This window comes from Saccopteryx leptura, chromosome 3 (genome assembly GCF_036850995.1).
Source record: "Saccopteryx leptura isolate mSacLep1 chromosome 3, mSacLep1_pri_phased_curated, whole genome shotgun sequence".
Taxonomy (NCBI): Eukaryota; Metazoa; Chordata; class Mammalia; order Chiroptera; family Emballonuridae; genus Saccopteryx; species Saccopteryx leptura.
Genome location: NC_089505.1, coordinates 154154424 through 154168393, shown reverse-complemented (window position 1 = coordinate 154168393; position 13970 = coordinate 154154424).

The window sequence follows — 13970 nt, the reverse complement described above, 5'->3', positions numbered from 1 at the left end:
TTTATATAAATCACCATTTGGTGAATTTAAATAAAATCACCAAGTATAGTGCCTTATAGATAGTAGACTACCAATAATGCTGCCTGATGATGGATGGAGCTTTATTGGCCTATGATATATCTGTTAAGGGGTTAATATCCAAAATTTATAAAGAATTTATAAAACTTAACACCAAAAAACCAACAATACAATTTACAAATGAACAAAAGACCTGAATAGACACTTCTTCAAACAAGATATACAGATGGACAATAGACATATGAAAAGATGTACCATATAACCAATCACCAGAAAAATAAAAATTAAAACCACAATGAGATATCACCTCACATATCTCAGAATAGCTTGCCATCAATAAATCAACAAACAACAAGTATTGGCGAGGATGATGAGAAAAGGGAACCCTCATGCACTCTTGGTGGGAATACAGATCGGTACAACCAGTGTGGAAAGCAGTATGGAGTTTCCTCAGACTCAGTAATTCTATTTCTGGAATATAGCCTAGGAAATTCAAAACACTAATTCAAAAGAATATATACATCATTATATTCATTGCAGCATTTTCCAGTAGCTAAAATTTGGAAGCAGCCTAAGTGTCCATCAGTAGATGGGTAGATAAAAAAGCTGTGATATATTTACACAATAGAATACCACTCAGCCATAAAAAGAAGGAACCCTTACCATTGGCAATAGCATGGATAGACCAGAAAAGTATTATGCTAAGTGAAATAAGCCAGTCAGAGAAAGACAAATACTCTATGATTTCACTTATATGTGAAATCTAATAAAAAAAACAAACAACAAAAAAAAATAGAGACTCATAGAGAAAAAAACTGAACAGCTGTCAGAAGGGAGGAATATGTAGGGCTGAGTGAAAAACGTGAAGAGATTAAGAAAAAACACCTCATAGGCACAGACAACAGTAGAGTGATTACCAAAGGGAAAGGGTGGTAGGACAATGTAGAAGAGGGTAAAATGAGGATAAATGGTTAGTGAACACACAATACAATGTACAGATGATGTATTATAGAGTTTTTACACTTGAAAGCTATATAATTTTATTAACTAATGTTACCCCAGTAAATTTGGTAAAATATTTTTGAAAATTAAGAAATAGAAAAGGAAACTCCAAGCAAAGAAAGTAAGATAAGAAAAATAATAGATGTAGGGAAGACAGAATATATTCAGGATATTAAGTATGTTAGTTTGATTGTCCAGACTTTATATTGATGTGCGATGAAGAATAAAGTGTCCCAGAAGTATGGATTTGATCTTTGAGACACAGAAAGTTACAAAAGGTATTTCAATACGAACATATATTCCCAAAGTAGCATTTTAAAAGCTTGATCATTAGCAAAAACATTTTTTAATAATTGCTCAAAATGTGTTTTATGAATATATTTATTTAAACTCAGTCTTCTATTATACTTGTCACAATGATCTGATGATGCAATTATGCCAAATTGTTTAAGTTAAAACTAATTTATCATTCAGCTAAAGAATTAAGGACACTCGGGGGAAATATTTTATCTGAGTATTTAAGGAGGTATTTCAGTCTCCCACAAAAATCACTCACTCTATTTTAAGTCATTTGCTTAAATGATTAAAATTTATAGTCTGACAACACAATAATCACAACAGATGAGTCTCTGCAAAACACTTGAAAATCAAGCAGAATATTGTTTTCAAACATGTTGGAAAGCGATTGTCCACTGAATGTTACATTTGCCTGAGATGTCAAGTAGGTAAATCAGGGTAGACTTTGTAACCTCAATCAGAGGAATGGTGTTGCAAATCTTTCCTGAAGAACCTTGGAAACAACTATCACAAAGACTGCCTTAGGACTTTAAGTCAATAATACGCATTTAATGTGACAAGTGTTTATTCTTAACAATGACTACTACATTGATGAAGGTGTGTGTGTGTGTGAGTGTGTCATGGTGGTTATATGGTTACTCTGTAGAGCAGTATACCAGTGAGATTGCTAGTATTTCTGAGATTATATTTATATATATATATAAAAGAAAATATAAAACACGACTGCTGATGCTTGTCTTGGTCCATGAAAGAATTCAACTCTTTGGCTCAGTCACTTTCTTAGTTACTTCGCAAAATCTCTAATAAAGAAATTGAGAAAAATGTGTTAATATTTAATAAGTCTACTGATTGATTGCTTTGCCTCTTGAAATGTTCATTTCTTTGACTGGTGGGAAATGAACTTCATTAGGATTTCTCTGCTACCTTACAGCCCTCAGTTAACATTTCCCGTTTTGAGGTCCAGAGAAAAAATGTAAGCTTCTTTTCATGAATCTGCCAACCACACTTTCCTGCACTGTTTTCCATATTAATTTGCTTGGAAAAGTAGACATAAATCTCATTTTGCAAGAAAAATATCAGTTTTTTGTGGTCAAAAGTAAAAATGAATGAAATGGTATTTTTATGATTCTTAGAAATAACCAGTAGATTAATTTAATATATGGAAGAAAATACTATATTTAGTTTCAAGCCCTGAAATTAACAATACTAAGCAGACATTTTCATATTTTAGCTTTATTTTACATGTTTTATTTGAAGAAGACATAGAAAAATGTAAAACCTTAAAAAAAGGGAAAACTACCAGGAACAGATTTGTCCATGTAAAATAATTATTATAAAATTTTATTTATTTAAAAGATTACGGCCCTGGCCAGTTGGCTCAGTGGTAGAGCGTCGGCCTGACGTGCAGGAGTCCCGGGTTCGATTCCTGGCCAGGGCACACAGGAGAAGCACCCATCTGCTTCTCCACCCCTCCCCCTCTCCTTCCTCTCTGTCTCTCTCTTCCCCTCCCTCAGCCAAGGCACCATTGGAGCAAAGATGGCGCGGGCGCTGGGGATGGCTCCATGGCCTCTGCCTCAGGCGCTAGAGTGGCTCTGGTTGCAACAGAGGGACGCCCGAATGGGCAGAGCATCACCCCCTGGTGGGCATGCCGGGTGGATCCTGGTCGGGCGCATGCGGGAGTCTGTCTGACTGACTCCCCGTTTCCAGCTTCAGAAAAATACAAAAAAAAAAATGATTACGAATGAAGGAGAAAAGGAAATAGGGTGCAACAGTTATGGAATGCTAATAGTAAAAGAGAAATTAAAATAATAATAAAGTAATTACCAATGTGACACTAAGATTTTTCCTCTGCAGTCATTTTAGTTAATATAAGATATATAGTATATATATTATTCACATTGAAATTGAATTTAATGGTGGAAAAATTGTTTAATATATGTATAACTTAATATGTGCCAACAACTTGTTAAACATTTGGCATGCATTATCTCATTCGATCCTCATAAGTAATAAAAGAGATATATACTCTACATCAGTGGTCCCCAACCCCCAGGCCACGGACTGGTCCATGGGCCATTTGGTACCGGCCCGCAGAGAAAGAATAAATAACTTACATTATTTCTGTTTTATTTATATTTAAGTCTGAACGATGTTTTTTTTAAAAAAAAAAATGACCAGATTCCCTCTGTTACATCCATCTAAGACTCACTCTTGACGCTTGTCTCGGTCACATGATACATTTATCTGTCCCACCCTAAAGGCTGGTCCGTGAAAATATTTTCTGACATTAAACCAGTCAGTGGCCCAAAAAAGGTTGGGGACCACTGCTCTACATCACTATTATTCCTATTTTATTGAGTCAAGTGGCTCTACCTCTTCTGAAAATTTACTTATTTTCAGAGAAAGAAAGAAAAAAAAAACACAAGGAGAAAGGCTGACCAGAAAGAAAATGGTTGTTTTAGGATTGGTCAAAATAAAAGACAAACTTTATTCTCATTATTTCAATCTGAAAGAGAAAGTAATTCAGGAAACCAAGAAACAGAGAAGGTCCACAAGTTCCTTTTGTGTCTTGATTCCCTTTCCCTCAAAGTATCATCAATACTCAGCTATTAAAGGCACCATCTCTACTGTAGTCTTTTGCTGATGGTGGAATTTTCTTGTTTCACTCATTTAGAACCTAATATGATACAAATGAGTTTCATCACAACCCACAGCCTGCTGGCTGCATCATTGGCAGGACCTAATACAAAATAAAAATTCAAGGCTCTTTGTTCATAAATTATTAAAAATGTTAAAATGTTTACAGGATAGCATTAAACCAGATTCAGATCCCTGGAACTATATAATCATACATCTATAAAACCTTCCTTACCTACAGCCAAATTCTGAGTTCTTATTCAGTGAATTCATCCAAAAGGGAAGGTTTTTGATCATTTACATTATACACCCTTTGCTAGAAAATGTGGATGTTGGTCACATACAAACAGTTCTCTTCTCTTATTTGAGACAGATTTAATTTCAACATTCAATTATAGCTTTCTTACTTTATTCAGGACACTGAGTAAAAATTACTCTATTTTTAGAGAGAGAAAAGGCAAACAAAAAAAAAAAAAGAAAAAAACCAGAAACAACAACAAAATATGATTTCTCCACAGTTTTCAAAGAAAGAGGTTTTGAGCAAGAGAAATTTTGGGGTAAAAGGGCATATATATCTTTGTATATTTACCCAAGATCAAATAAAAGATAAACATAGTTTGTTTATTTTTTTTATATAAAAAGGGACAAAATATCATTTTTTTTTTGTTATTTCAGAGGGCATCTCACATCTGGAGTATATTTCTTATATTGAGGGTGGGGACGGAGAAGCAAAGATGAAAGAAAATGACAACGAACATTTTTTCCTGTACCTTTCTCACAGTTTTAGCTGCCTCCAATTTTACTATCTCACTATTTTCCAAGTAGAATTGGCAGGATTAAAACTAGGTAATCCTGACAGTAAAATATTGAGCATGAGAGAATGCAAAGGTTGTCTGCCAACCACATTAGTACCTAAAACAAGACCTCTCCCTTAGAGACATGTCAATAAATATGTGTGGTGAAAATAATTTTATTAATAATATGACATTTACCAAGCAAAAAATGATAAGGAGATGTTTATAAGTTACAATATAGAGATGGGGACTCAGGATAGGAAAACAATGGATTCTTCTGAAGAAGTAGCACTCTAAATCAGTCTTGAGCACCAACTGCTGGAAGTTAAGCATTGTCATCTTATAGAGCACATCAGAACTGCCTCTTATGACCACAAATATTCTGCATGCATGCCATTCTCAGACATTTAATGTACCTTGCTCTATCTCGAGTTGTGTTCCTAGCACCATTGTATAAAATATTACTGATAGAATGCTGTTGATATTAAATATTATTTCATTAGCTTTTTGTTTTAATGCCCATAAGTCAGTTTTTATTACATGGTAAGAAAAAGGAGTGAAAGAGAATATGTTAGGTGACTGGGATAACATTGATAAATTTGCAAAAAAATTAATTTACAAATATAAGGACAATAAAATAGCATCTTTTATTTTAACCATTATTTGGAAATGAAATATCAAATTAAATTTCTGAAAGTATGATTAAAAGAATATGCACTTAATACAATATATGTGGGAAATGTATCATATTGCTTCAGTCTCTTCCAGAATTGTGTTTCTGAGGTTTAATTTGTAAGATTTACGCAGTTCTTCTCTCTTAACCTTTCCATTCTTCATGAATAATTTTTTAGTACAATCCTATGTTTTCTGATTACATAGAGACTTAACTTACTCTTGCCCTTTATTGAATGTTGAATGTTGAACATTTAAGTATAGCTTTTATTTCAACTGCAAGTTTTTGCTCGTAGCTAGAGTTTTTGATTTTGAAAAGGATAAATCTCTTCTAAAATGGATTATATTTATCTTTAAAAGCAAGTTATAAGGAAAATAAATCTGTCATAATCAGGTCATCCAGACATAGTATTAAAAGCATTCTAATATATGATAAAGTCTGTGAAATAAAAAATGATGCTAATTTTGTTTTTATAATGTATCATGTTATAAAATGGTCTTATATAAAAATGTCAATTTTAGTGTTAGCTAACCCACACATTTAGGAAAAGAATAACCTGCACTGAAGTAGATTCATCATATACCTTGTTTTACAACATTTTTAAACAATTTTCTGTGAATTTTAATAATTTTACCATTGATTAAACATGTTTACTTGAATCAGGCAAATCTTATGTACTGGCAAGTATCTTAGATGAATCTTTGGGGGTTCTAAAGTATACTTGGGGTTTTGGATTTTATTATCTAGGTTTATTTTATTAAAATATAATAAAATGCAGTACATGATAATACTGACATGAGACTACAATAATAAAATCTCCTGTTATTTTGAGTAATCAGTTAGTTACATGCTAATGCTGACTGAGCTTGTGTTGGTGTATGTATAATTTTTTTCAAGGGATTTATGTATTATACATACATTAGTGTATCTTCTTAAAAACAATTCTGTACAAAAATAGCAAAATTTTTTCTGTCACAATTTACTCTGTCTTCTTCAAGAGTGGTTCATTGCTACAAATAAATGACATACATTAGATTAATTTGGTCAATTATTTTGAGAATAATTGGATAGCAATTAGTACTTTCTGGCTACAATATTAATTATCTAAATCAGATAGTAATTTTATGCCTTGAGTGGCTATTCAGAGTGTACATTATTTTGCTATTAACTTATTATAAACTGAAAAGGAAGTTTTCATTACCTAAGGCAAAAATTATAAGTAATTTCAAGAGTTTTTAAAGGGTAATGGGAATCTTTGGAGATACTTTTGACAAGGAGCATGTTCTCCCAGTGAGGGTCACGGTTCAATTCCTGAAGTCATCCATCACATTCTGACTGGCAAGGGCTGAATAGCTGTAAAAACTAAACTGGAGATAGGGCACCCTTGCTGACCTCTTAAATCACTTTCACGCACATAACTCAGCAAATACACACACCCCTTTACAAACACCGTATACAAACAACTACATTTTTAGAAGGGCATTCATGACTAGGAAAAGCAAGTTTGGAGGGGACCCAAATGTCAAAGAAGTGTACACATTTGAGACTTTCTTTCAAAAGTTTATTTTAATTATGTGTCAGAGACACAATATTTTCTACCATTATTTCTGCTACAAATATCACCTGAAAATATTTATTGATGCCCTTTAATATGCTAACAATTTTGAGAGTCATGATAGGTAAGAAAAGTGAAAACATATCTACTTAACACTAAGAGTTCCTTAGGAACCTAAAACTTGATGGTACTTCTGAACTAAATCAGGATTGTAGTGTTAACTTCAAGTGGTTCCAACAGTAATGCTTAACCACATTTTCTTATCTTCTTTTTCTTAGGATTTGGCCTTCATGTTAAAACAATATAGGTTCGGTCATTTTCCTTTAGAGTACCTTTACATCATCCCTTTAGCCTGTTTTACATACTAAAATAGTACATTGTTAATTTTCTCTATAACTTTTCATTTCCAACTAAAATATGAGCTCCGTTAAAAAAGGAACCAGCCTCTCTTACAAGCTGATGTGCCGTGACTGTCATATTTTAAGTGCTCATTAATTATTTGGTAAATGAACTAATTAAACAACTATCACCCAAATCCTAAGCCTAGGAGAAGTCTTTCCATAAGTTAAAACAATTGATGATATACAAATTAGTATTCCTCTCAGAGTACTAAATATAATTTTTGATGAGTTAATACAAATCATTTTTATTTATGAAATGGGTATAGAATTATTTAGCTTCTTTATTGCCAAGTAAAGTAACTCAGAGATGCTTTTCTCTAGGTTTATGAAAAGCAAGCTATTTTGGCTCTACATCTCACCTCCAGTATGAGGAGATTAGACCAAGCTTCTTATGTGTAGAAACTGACTTTCATTCACTCCATATTCAGTGGGTTTATTACAGAGCTGGGACACTGTAGGAGTTTAACATGTTTTTCTAAATTTAATTCAATCAATTTAAAAAATATTTTATTCCTTAACAAACTTTTGCTTAAGAATTTGTTTTTAAATTTTTCTGGATGTCCTGACCAGGTTGTGGTACAGTGGCTAAAGCATCAGACTGGGATGCAGAGGACTCAGGTTCAAAACCCCGAGGTCACTGGCTTGAGTGTGGGCTTACCAGTTTGAGCATGGGGTTTCTAGCTTAAGTATAGGATCATAGACACAACCCCATGATCTCTGGCTTGAGTCCAAAGGTCGCTGGCTTAAAGAATAAGGTCACTGACTTGAGTCCAAGGTCGTTGGCTTGAGCAAGGGTTCACTCTCTCTGCTGTAGCCCCTGGTCAAGGCACATAAGAGAAAGCAATCAATAAACAACTAAGGTGCCACGACAAAAATTGATGCTTCTCATCTCTCTCCCTTCCTGTCTGTTTGTCCCTATCTATCCCATCTAAAGAGGTAACAGCAATAATGATAGTTGCTCAATATTAGTTACAATGTTTTCTAACTTCACAAAGCCTTGGTCTTTACCAAAAGTATTTTAATTTCATAACACGTGAGAAAAGTAAAAAAATTAAGTAATGGAATTGGCCTCTGCTTTCTTTATATATAATATTAAACACAATTGGCTTACAGATAAAGAATTAGCCTGACCTGTAGTGGCGCAGTGGATAAAGCGTCGACCTGGAAATGCTGAGGTCACCGGTTCGAAACCCTGAGCTTGCCTGGTCAAGGCACATATGGGAGTTGATGCTTCCAGCTCTTCCCCCCCTTCTCTCTCTCTGTCTTTCCTCTCTCTCTCTCTCTCTCTTTCTGTCTCTCGCTCTCCTCTCTAAAAATGAATAAATAAAATAAATAAATAAATTTTAAAAAAAAGAATTATACAACAAAATCTTTAATTGGCATCATAACAACTCTCCAGAACCTCAATGATTCTTAAAAACTCCCTATTTTGCCTGAACAGGTGGAAGAGCAGTAGATAGAAAGCTGACCTGGGATGCTGAGGACCCAGAATCAGAACCTAGAGGTCTTCAGCTTGAGTGTAGGCTCAACAACTTCAGCACAGGGTTGTCAGCTTGAGCGTGGAATCATAGACATGATCCCATGGTTGCTGGCTTAATCCCAAGGTCGTTGGCTTTAGGAAGGGGTCACAGGGTCAGTTGAAACCATTGAGTCAAGGCACACATGAAAAAGTAATCAATGAAAAACTAAGGTGTCACAACTATGAGTTGATGCTTTTCATTTCTCTCCTTTCCTGTCTGTCTGTGCCTGTCTTTCATACTCACCTCAAAAAACAAAATGAAACAAAACAAACAAACAAAAAAACTTTGTATTTTAAAATCTGGAGAAAGCTATAAAGATTCATTTAAAAAATATAACCTCAGTAGTGTCTTTAAGATATGACATTCACATGTTTTAAAATTTTGAATGATTTGAAGCATCTACTGTTGCAAATATTTTTGCTAAAAATTTCTTCTTTTGGGGACCTTACAAAAGGGGAGAGCAACCTATATATATGAGCATTCTCAAACATAAAACACACACACACACACACACACACACACACACACCCTTACGTGTTTTGCCAAGTGCTGCTAAAACACCCTGATTTTGTTCTAGGGCCCAGGTTTCACTCAGGTGTTAGGTTAGGCCACCCCCTCGCCCAGCATAACAGCATTGCTGTAAATACTGGAGTTCTAAAGAATATATGTAAAACCAAGGAACTTTTAAAACCTATTTTCAATTTAAGGAGTTATTGTATTTTATTTGGTACCAATTTTTAAATTTATTATTGTTTATTGTCCTGACTCTGAATTGTAGAAATTGCTGGTGAAGTATAAAAAGTTTATTTATCTTATAGAGCATAAACACACCAAATAGATTGCCATTTGTTCTCAAAATCCACCCCACCCCAATCATTAAAAAGCCAAACAATTAGAGGTCAAGTTTGAAATATAAGATGTGGTTATGATAGTTATTGGCTAATCTTATGCAAATAGACAATAGTTCCTTGAAGAAAAAGTACAACATTGAAAATTATGTCTGAAGTGGCCACCTCAGAGAAGATCTTCAACATTTTTCTTTTATTCCTATATTATACATTAAGGAAAGTGTTGAAAATTAAAGAATTCTGGTGTGTTAGTAATAAATTTAAACTGTTTTGCTTTCCCTATCTTTGAATCTTCATGGTTTCCTTATTAAGCTACAATGACTACTCCAGTATATAATAGTGCTGCTTGTAGAGCACCTGTCAGTAGAAATTCAGCAGTATAAACTTTAAAGGCTTTGATGGGAATATAAATGGAATACCAATTTGCCAGTGCAGCACTCAAGCCTTTAGTATCTGTGAATTCACAGGATTTCAATTAATCTGACATTTTTTGCAGACTTCAGGAAAAGAACTACATATCGTGAAATTTGGAAGCAAACAAAAGACAAGTTTTCTCCCTTTACTTGGCCCATTTCAGATTTATTCTTCTCTTTGTTCCAGGAATACTTAAAAGTTATCATTCTTGATTCTGAAATACTATAAATCTAGATATTGTGAATCACTTGATCAATGTACATTAAATTTAATTTTGTCTGACCACCACTACTATTCAAAGACCAACAAATTGATTGTGTTACTAAAAGGTGATCACATTGATACTGCCAGTTAATGAACTCCCATGCTTGTACAGCGCTCCTAATGCACACTATTTTTGATCACTTAGTCAACTCCACTCTAATTGAATTTATCATTTGAAACCTTGACTTGATGCTAATGGTCCAAAAATAGCAGAGTCTTTCCAAAGCAGTGCTGTCTGCAAAATGCCACATATTGATGTTTTCCTGCAACAAACACTTGTCTTTCTTGTCTTTTTGTCAGGGCCAGTTGTCAGTTATTGAGGTGCAATTATAAGAAAACTTGCATCTAGAAAAAAGATATTATTGACCTCTGCAAATTGACTGGCAACATCAAAATTTGAAAGGGAAGTTCAGGCAGACTTAATGGGATATATGCAAATTCTCCAAACACAGGCCTGAAACTGTCATATGGCTGCTGTTATTTTAAGATATGCATGATCTCTTCTTTCTGTTCTTCCCTTTTTATTTTCACTAAATGAAGGCAACATATTTGCAAGATTAGTCTGCCTTAAGAGGAATGACAACAGCATTTGCTGGGTTCCGCTGGAAAAGACCATTACCAGTGCCAGTTGGTTTCATAAGCCAACGCTTGGGGAAAAAAAATGAAACTGATGTAAGATGACATTAAAACAGGTAAAGGGAGTAAAGAAAAGATATAATTTCTGTAGGTTTACAAAATCAGGACAGCATTGTAGAAATTAGAAAAGAGCAGAGAATAGTATCTGATTCTGATTATGCTTTAATTTTTTTTTAACAAAAGAAGGACCTAATCTGGTGTTGCACTGTAGCTCAGAAATAGCTCCGCATAATTCATAAGGTGTTGTACCAGAGGAGCATTAGAGCTCCTCATTATGATAATGTCTTTTTATAATTTTTATTGAGCATAAGCATCCCCATGACTAAATCTCATAATAGGCAGCTCTCTTCAGTACTGGTTGTCACAATTCAAAGCTATGCTATATGTACACATTTCTGTACTGAAGATTATCTAACACTCCTAGCTTAGAGTCTAATAGAAGCATAAATACATGGAGTAATAATCTAATTTACAGTAAGATACCAAAGGAAACAATGACTTTTTATACAAAGTGGTTAACAAAGAAATAAGAGATATTCATCATGGGTTATACTCATATAACCCAGGTAAAATAGAAGAGTAAGCTTATCTTTTGAAGTTGCCCAACTTTTCCAATGCCTTGTTCTTTTACATATGTGTGCCCTATTAAATTCAACATCACAGGACAAATGAGCTAATTATACCTTTACCTATTCTACTTCCCCCTTCATTTGCTATACAGGTTTAATAGAGTCCTAAATTTCAGGTAATTAAAATGTATTCATGGTCAGAAATGTGCAAAAGCTCAGAAAGGATTTATATACCCAAAATATGTCATCAAAATATTCTGTCAAGAAGTGGTAAATTTCTGAACAATTTCTGTCAGAAATTGTGAAAAGTCTGAGTTTTTACACCACTTGCAAGATCACAAATGTGTCTGCCACAATTTCATAGGTAGTGGCAGAAAACACAAGACTCCTGGGTCAGAAACACAGGACTTTACTATTCAAAACACAGAAAGGAGTATGACTTCCATGTGAACATCAGTTTCCTTGTGGCTCAAATTTTGCAGGATGACATGGAGTGGCCCAGAGGATGCTTTGCTAATAGTAGGTATGCATCACAGCTGAGGAACCCTGAGCTTAGGCAACCCCAATTTTCTATAATGGATTGTAAGTAAATCTGCCTATTCTGCTTGGAAAGGAACATTATCATTATCATATTGGGCAGCACACACACTGCCCTTTTCTCTGAGTGGCATATTATTTCTACCTTCTAAGACTGTTCGCTATGCAAATGTTCATTAAAAGATATTCTGGAACAAAAAGAATCAGTCCTTCTTCTAGCACAGAAATACAATAAACTCAGAAAGCACAGTCTCCCTAGACTTCTTTCTATGAGAGTTCTTACTTCTGAACTCTTATAGAATGTGTTTTTTATATTGCATCATGTGTTACCTTAATTTTATTTATATTTTCATCAATATATCCAGCAGCCTCGAACTGTGAACTCCCAGAAAAAAGTCTCATTCTCAAACCAATTTATAGGGGTAGGCAAAAGTAGATTTATAGTTGTGAGTATGTGTTGGGAAGATAAAATGTATTATGCTCACTTTGTTAAAGATGATGCTGCCCACGTGGAGGCCGTCACCCAGGTGATATTAATGTGTGTTGGGGGTAGGCGGTGGGCAGGCAGGATCTTTGTAGCCTGGGGCTTGGTTTTGGGATTAAACCTTTCCCACCCTTTTTGATGTGGGGTGGTACAATCCAATCATGCCCCAGATAAGCGACTTTGTATTAGAGACTTCCCTATTTTGTATATTGGATTAAAGGTTTTGAATCTACACTATAAAATAGGGGCAGAATGAGAGCTTGCGCTCTTGGTTCCTGGGATGATTAGCATGAGAGAGCAGAGGGATCAGAGCAGAGAGCAGAAGGAGGCCATGTGGCCAGGAGAAGCAGCCAAGATGGTGGAGTGTTGAGTGAGAAGCCAGTTTGTGCAGAGTTTGTATCTGGGATAAGGAAGGAGATGGGGAATTGAGGAGAATAAGGCTGGTGAGCTAGAAACCTTTGATTCTAGGAAACTCGGATAAGTCAGTGGCTTTGTGAGCACTGAATGTGAGTGGGTTTTGGAGCCCAGTGTATGTTTTTACTTGCCCGCCGGGTACAAGCTAGGATTAAAGAAAATGGCCTATCAGTTTTTGGCTCCATTGTTTCTTTACCGACTGTCCGAATCCAATGGGAACCTGCATGGGCCAGGAGGCTGCTGTGATAGTGGCCCTGGCCTTAGATACTGGCTTTACAGTATGCAAAACACAGAGTTAATAAAGCTATTGTAATAATTATAACCTGTGTATCCTTTTCCATACGGATAACTGTAAACCTACTTTTGCATGCCATTGTATGTCTTTAATGCCTAATAGAATGTCATAACTTTATCTGTGCTCTCAGTAAAGACAGATTGTTTAGCATGACCAGGTGGTAGTGCAATGAATAGAGAGTCAACCTGGGATGCTGAGGACCCAGGTTCAAAACCCTGAGGTTGCGGCTTGAGCGCCAGCTCACCACCTTGAGTGTGGGGGTCACCAACTTGAATTTAGGATCAAAGACATGACCCCATGGTCACTGGCTTGAGGCTAAATGTTGCTGACTTGAAGCCCAAGGTCACTGGTTTGAGCAAAGGTTCACTGTTATTGGCTCAGCTGGAGCTCCTCAATCAAGGCATGTATGAAAAAGAAATCAGTGAACACCTCAAGTGTTGCAGCTATGAGTTGATGATGACTGATTAAACCAGGGGTAGTCAACCTTTTTATATCTACCACCCACTTTTGTATCTCTGATAGTAGTAAAATTTTCTAACTGCCCACTGATTCCACAGTAATGATGATTTATAAAGTAGGGAAGTAGCTTTACTTTATAAAATTTATAAAGCA